The following is a 7,765-nucleotide window of genomic DNA, read 5'->3' as shown; positions in this document are numbered from 1 at the left end:
AGCGCTTATTTGAACTTCGAATGGAAGTTTTCTTAAAGCTTTTCAGGACAAGTTATCTCTGTGGAAAAGAGATTGGAGACTAACAACTATTCTAATTTCTCAACGTTGGAAGAATTGATGCTTTAAAATGGAACTGCAGTTTGTAATGCTCTACCACCTTCTCTGCCACAGACATGTACAGACATTTGGAAGCATTGCAAAGCTCTTTCTGGGGTTACTGCTTAGCCGCAGAAGATATTAAAAATACTGCATGGATAGTGGATACGTTACTGTTTCCTCGTTGAACTGGAATCTATCAGTGATGAGGACCTTGCAAAAGATGAGTTCATTGAACTAAGGGCAACTTCAATTCGAAAAGAATTGGCAAGTTTTGGAGCTCGTTGACGCAAGCATATCTATCCTCTTTTGGTAAAGAGAGCATGGCTGCTATCATCTTTTTTGCGACCACATATTTATGTGAGTCAGGATTTTCATCCTTGGTAACTATCAAAACAAAGAGTCGAAACCGGTTGGATGCAAAGGATGACATGCGTGTTGCCCTATCAAAGACGAAGCCACAATTTCATGTTCTTGTTGAAGACAAGCAGCAGCATCCTTCACATTAATAAAATTAAATCGAAGATATTGAAAAACAATCTGCATTTCGAACCAAAATCGCGTTAAAAAAAGTTAAAAAACCCCTGCCTTAAACTCTATCTACCACAACGGACGTCGAGTAGGCTAGGCTACATTCTCATGATTTGACATCGAAAGAGTTATTACGCATTGAATTTCATTCAAAAGCTGTGGAAGAATTATGGTGCTCACAACTGCAAACCTACCCATTCTTGGCAAAGCAAGCAATTATTGTTTTGTTTCCATTCATAACCACTTATCTTTGCGAGGCAGGATTCTAAACTCTTGTTACAACAAAAATTAAACATCGAAATCGCCTGGACGTTGAAGATGACATGCGTGTTGCATTTGTCAAAAACTCAACCACAGCTCAGTCGTGTAGTTCAGGAAAGGCAACAACAGCCCGCTCATTAAATTTGCTTACGGTAAAAAAGTTTCGGCATGGCACTTTGGGTCACCTTAATATTCAAATACTGCTGACAGTTCTTGAACAATTCACTCATTTTCTTATTTGAGCAACTGTTTAACGTGATATTTGCCGCAGGAGTCATAGCGGCAATGCAATATCACACAGTAGCCTACAGTAGTTGAGTAGCATAATTATTACAATAGTCTTCTTCTTCTTCGTTTGAACCTTCTTCGCCACTCCAAGGGTCGAGGGGCTCTGCCTTTTACCACCCTTGGGCAGTGGCGGCGACGCGGTCTAGATGTTTGGGCAGGTGTCGAGCAGCCATTCAATTGATTTGTCATCCAGTTCACGCAGACCACGCACGCCATTTGGCGCATGGTAGATGGCGCAATTACAAATGGTGTGGTCTACGGTTTGTTCCTCCTTGCCACACTCACAAATCGCGGATGGAGCCATCCCCCATTTGTGCATGTTCGAGCGGAATAGTCCGACGCCAGTACGCAGGCGGTTGAGCCGCACCCAGGCCTTCCTTGGCAAATGCATTCCGGTTGGGTGGTTGCTGGTGTCGGAGATGAAACTTTGGAGTCTTGAGGAGTTCTTCTTCCACTCCGAGCTCCATTGGTGGTCCGCCCAGGTAGCCGCACTGATGGATTGGTCTTCAGCAGTTTTCATCAGGAGTTGTGCGGCACGTACAAATGGGTGTCTCGATTTCAGTCGCTGAGGTTTCTCGTTCACAGACTCATAGAGACTTGAGTAGAGCAAGTGGTTGGGGTTCGTAGCGCGACGAGAAAGAGACAGGATAGCTTCTTCGCGACGAAGCTCAGCTGGTTGGATGCCTGCAAGGACAGGGAGATTTTCCGATGGTGTAGGTCGCAGGCATCCTGTCACGATACGCAAGGCGTCATTTATGGCAGTGTCGATTTGATGGCAGTGGACACTGCGGCTCCAGACAGGTGCACAGTATTCTGCTGGAGCGTGAACTAGCGCGATGGTGGCAATGCGCAGGGTATCGACTCCGGCTCCCCAGCCTGAGCCGGCCAGACGCCTTAGCAAAGCTGTGCGTGTTGAGATCTTTTTGCGTAGTGACTCCAAGTGTTGACGGTAAGTGAGCGACCTGTCCAGGACTACCCCTAGATATTTAGGGTTTGGGCAGAAGGGCAGGGTTTTTCCATCGGTGTTGATCTTGAGCTCACGCTTCGCTTCCCGGTTGTTTAAGTGGAAGGCTGTCGTCACTGTTTTGGTTTCGCTGAGCTTCAGTCTCCATCTCTGGAGGTATGCCGAAAGTGTCGACATGTCCTGGTTTAGAGTCTCTTCTAATGTATCCCATTGATTCGACAAGTGTAAAATGGCCAAATCATCGGCGTAGGCGTACTTTGCGGATACCGTGATTGGCAAGTCGTGGATGTAGATGTTAAACAGAAGGGGGGCCAGGACAGATCCCTGAGGGACGCCATTCTTAAGGCGTCGTAACCTGCTTGGTTTACCACTTCCGGTGGTGAGGGTAAAGCTTCTATTGTAAACGAGCTCCATGATCATGCGGACCATGTGCCTGTCCGGGAGCAGGCGGAGGAGTTTGCAGGTGAGGCCTTGGTGCCATACGGTGTCGTATGCGGCTGTGAGGTCAAGGAACACAGCACCAGCCTTCTTCTTTGCCTCAAAGCAGTCTTCGATGTCTTGAGTCATGAGAGTGACTTGGTCTACAGTAGATCTTCCACGTCGAAAACCAGCTTGTTCCCGGGGCAAGAGTGGGTCTATAATTGGTTCGACTCTAGTGTAGATAAGACGTTCGAAGATTTTAAAAGGGATACAGAGAAGAGATATAGGTCGATAGCTCTTCGGATCCTCTTGTGGCTTATGAGGCTTAGGGATCGCGACTACTTTGGCTCGTCTCCAAATTTTGGGGATTTTGAGTTGGCATAAGCAGGAAGACAGGAATTTGCGCAGCCAAGACTTCATGGCGGTGCCAGCATGGAGTACAAGTTCGGGGCAGATGTTATCGGGACCAGGGGCCTTACGGGTCTTAGTTGATTGTAGGGCAGCGGTAAACTCATCGGACGTAAATTCACCAGAAATGCTTTCCTCGTCTGGTGTTGGGATTTTCCAGAGATCAGACGTTTCCCTCTTTACAAGTTTGGAGAACTTGCGGTCGCCTATTTTGTACGTCCCGTTTTTCACAAGTTCTGATGCGATGTTATTGGAAGTAACGGGGCATTGGCGGGAAGGGCGTGCTGAACGGCCCGTAAGGTTGTTGACAGTACTCCATGCTATCCGGCTAGAGTGTGTAAAGTCGATAGTGTTGACGGTGTTTTTCCATCGCTCTAGCCTCCGTGAGTCCAGCCGATCAAGCAGTCTTGTTGCGGCTGAGATAGAGGCAGCACCTGGTGAGGCACGAACATAGCGTCTGCTACTATTCGGCGAGTCCGATTCGACTAGTCCGATTCGGCGAGTTCCCTATTCGGCGAGAGCCTTTTTCGGCGAGTGCCCTATTCGGCGAGTTTTTGAAATTTTTGAAAGGAAATTATCGGGTACCGTAGCCTAATTATAATTGCCGTTTTTACATCGTTTTAACGTCGCTAAACGTTGAAATCGTGCAGAAAGGAATAAAAATAAAATGTTTGAATTATTAAATTAAAATTCGTCATGTCAGTTCAGTTGTTTTTATTTTTGACCATCATATGAAAAACAGTACACGTCAACATAGCAAAGGTGTAGAAAAAGGTAGAAGCGACAAAACGCGAACGTTAAAACGTGCTTGTGACCGAAGTAAGTTATTGAGTTGAAAGAAACATACGCGCCGACTACCGGGAGGCGGCGCCCCCCTAAATTTATGGTTGAGGGGCAACAAAAATGGTGATGACAAGTGGTGTTTCAAAGATAAAGCACTTCGCCAAAGAGATTTAGATAATTTAAACGGACTTAAAGAATGCCGAAAGCAAGAAAAGCCTACGTTGCTCTTGCCCGCAAAACAGCAGCTGATCGCATGGCTATCTCATACGGTATGGAAATTTCAAAGTAGATGGTAGACTGTAGAGTAACTTACGCTGCTGGAATAGTCACGTAACTATTCACTGCAATATGAAGTAAATCAGCTAAATTAGACGCGCTATTTTCAACGAAGTCTTCCCGCTGTGAGACAATTATGATACAACAGAACGCATTGTTTTCTTCGCAATGTGTGAGTATTAAATCGAAAACCGATAAAAAAAAAGGTGTCTAATGGTCTTGGTCGCAGATATTGCCTGCATTAACGACGTCTCTTACCGCTATTATCACCTAGCTAACCTGACATCATTGTTTTATGCGGCCGCTAAGGTTTGACATCGACTTTAACGATCATGGAATGTTACGTAATAATAAGAACGATTATATCCTACACGGAAAAATAAAAAAATGATCTCCTCTTTCTGTTTTGTCTCGTGAGCTTTGCATATTGCTCAAGAAGTGCATAAAGTTTAGAATTGACATGAAATCATTGAATTTGAAAATTAAGTTTGAATCACTGCAAATAAACGTATTCAAAACTTTTACTTAGGCCGACGCGATTTCACACTCCGTCATCTACGTCGACAATGGTTTTAGTGCGTTCATTTTGAAAATTGCCGAGCTGTAGACAACAGCTTGTCCCGTGTTAGTTGAACTTGTCTTTTTGAGGTGAAAATCACTTGCGAACATCTCGACCTTTACTCGAGTATAGCCTACTGTATTCAATAAAAGACTATAAAGACTTTCGATAAAAAACAGAAGAGAAAACACTTCGCCGTTGTCAACGCTTTGAAAGTAAGTAAACTAATTAGCGAAACGAGGTTAATCAAACTGATACCGGGTTTTCACTCGGCTTGAGATCATGATTTTTTGCGTTTTATTTCGATAACTTCACTGTCTTGATCGTTGTTATTCACTCGCACGAAAAGGAAATGAATCGGCTTGTTTTCCAACAGTTCCAATTATGAGCTAACAATACCAAAATTTTTAGGACTAGGCGTACTGCATGCGTAAAACTAATCCTTTCAAGCAGCGCTTCTAATAAATTCGGTTTGCGACCTATTTGTTAATATAAACAAGACACTAAGCTTAATCAAAGACTATTTTAATTGAGTAAAATAGCGTTATGGTTATGACGTCATCACCTTTCTCGCCCCCCAAGGTTTTTTGAAAAGTCGGCGCCTATGGAAAGAAATTTGGCACGGTCGCAACACCTTCAGAAAAATTTAAGATATGAAGGGAAAATAAAACAAAGAAAATGTTACGAAAAAAAATCATGTTTATGTCTATAAGTTAGTACTTTTGAATAGTTAAAATGATTAGTTTGGATCAACAAATGTGTGGCCTACAGCTTGGATTGAAAGGAAATTATCGGGTACCGTAGCCTAGTTATCCCGACCAGCAAAAATTTGTTCCAAAAACCCAGTTAGCCTAACAGTTCATTTTTACATTGTAGTAACAGAATAAAAAGGCTAACCAAATGTGTGGCCTATCGTGTTAACGTCGCTAAACGTTGAAATCGTGTAGAAAAGGGAGCTTTTGCTGACTAGGATACTTTGAAACTGAGAAACATTTACAGAAGCCTTTCGATTTGTTGATTTGTTCCAAGAACCCAGTTAGCCTAACAGTTCATTTTTACATTGTAGTAACAGAATGAAAAGGCTAACCAAATGTGTGGCCTACAGCTTGGATTGAAAGGAAATTATCGGGTACCGTAGCCCAGTTATCCCGACCAGCAAAAATTGCCGTTTTTACATCGTTTTAACGTCGCTAAATGTTGAAATCGTGTAGAAAAGAGAACTTTGCTTACTAGGATACGTTGAAGCTGAGAAACATTCACAGAAGCCCTTCGAATTGTTCCAAGAACCCATTTAGCATAACATTTCATTTGTACATTGATTCAACGTCTGAATACATTATCTTAAAAATGCAACGTATCGTAGGGCTTCTGTGAATGTTTTTCAGTTTCAACGTATCCTAGTCAGCAAAGTTCTCTTTTCTACACGATTTCAACGTTTAGCGACGTTAAAACGATAAGCCACACATTTGATTAGCCTTTTTATTCTGTTACTACAATGTAAAAATGAACTGTTAGGCTAACTGGGTTTTTGGAACAAATTTTTGCTGGTCGGGATAACTACTAACTAGGCTACGGTACCCGATAATTTCCTTTCAATCTAAGCTGTAGGTCACACATTTGTTGATCCAAACTAATCATTTTAACTATTCAAAAGTACTAACTTATAGACATAAACATGATTTTTTTTTGTAACATTTTCTTTGTTTTATTTTCCCTTCATATCTTAAATTTTTCTGAAAGTGTTGCGACCGTGCCAAATTTCTTTCAACTCAATAACTTACTTCAGTCACAAGCACGTTTTAACGTTCGCGTTTTGTCGCTTCTACCTTTTTCTACACCTTTGCTATGTTGACGTGAATTGTTTTTGATATGATGGTCAAAAATAAAAATAACTGAACTGACATGACGAATTTTAATTTAATAGTTCAACCATTTTATTTTTATTCCTTTCTGCACGATTTCAACGTTTTGCGACGTTAAAACGATGTAAAAACGGCAATTGTAATTAAGCTACGGTACCCGATAATTTCCTTTTAAAAATTTCAAAAACTCGCCGAATAGGGCACTCGCCGAAAAAGGCTCTCGCCGAATAGGGAACTCGCCGAATCGGACTAGTCGAATCGGACTCGCCGAATCGGACTCGCCGAAACGGGCCATTCCGCGAACATAAGAGCGGTATAAAGTTTCGCACTCTGAATCCCAGCACGGCGTGTAGTTCTTTCGGCGGCCGCGAGGGATAGCTTGTTTAGCTGCGGATTTGATAGCACGGCAGAAGTCTTGGTAAGCCTCATCCACGTTGGCGGTAGAAGGTGAGGGTAGTTGCGCCGCGGTTTGATTGGTTATGAGGCTGTAGCGATTCCAATTGGCCTTTCTGAAGTTCCATCGCTTCACTGGGGCACTTGGGATGGGAGAGACAAGCTTAGGAGCAGTGATAAGCGAAGGTCGGTGTTGGGAACGTGGGAACTTCTCTAGCACACGTCTGTCAGGAAGAGAGCTGTCTGTGTCCATGCTTGCAAAGGCCAGGTCAGGGTTTGTGCCCGTTCCCCAGCGTCCGGACCAGAAGCTGGCTGGATCTTTTGGATTGTAAAGGAGGGCGAGGTTGTTGTTTGCAGCCCACGCAGCCAGGCATTCTCCGTCGCTGTTGATGTACTTGTAACCCCAGTCGGTGTGCTGGCAGTTAAAGTCACCAGCATAGATACTGGGTGAGGGGAATGCGGGTATAGATGATGGGTTCAGGTGTGAGGATGGTGGCTTGTATACATTGATGATGTTGTAATTTTCAATGCTCACACAAACCCATTCTATTTCCTCATTGGCGGAGGAGTTCGCAAGCGTCCAGTTTAAGCTCTCATGGACAAACGTGGCAAGGCCATGCTTCCTGCTTTGGGTAAACCCAGCTAGTGAGTAGTGTGGAATTACTAGCTTATCTGCAGAAGTGCAGTGGGTCTCCTGGAGGAGGATGACAAGAGCTCGGTCCTTATGAGCGAGCTGCTCGATCACATCAATCTTGCTGGATGTGATGCCCTCAGCGTTCAGCTGTAAGATGGTGGGACGACGGTACTTGTCGACAGTGGAACTGCCGCGCTCTGAAAAGAGCGGTTCTCGTGGGGTCCTGTACTGAGCGTTCCGGGTCGAGGTTCGGTTTTGACAGTCTTCGTTTCGCATTTTTTATGATGCTA

Source organism: Aplidium turbinatum, chromosome 14 (assembly GCF_918807975.1).
Source record: "Aplidium turbinatum chromosome 14, kaAplTurb1.1, whole genome shotgun sequence".
NCBI lineage: Eukaryota > Metazoa > Chordata > Ascidiacea > Aplousobranchia > Polyclinidae > Aplidium > Aplidium turbinatum.
The sequence above is the reverse complement of the archived record's forward strand: the minus strand, read 5'-3'. Positions refer to the sequence as shown.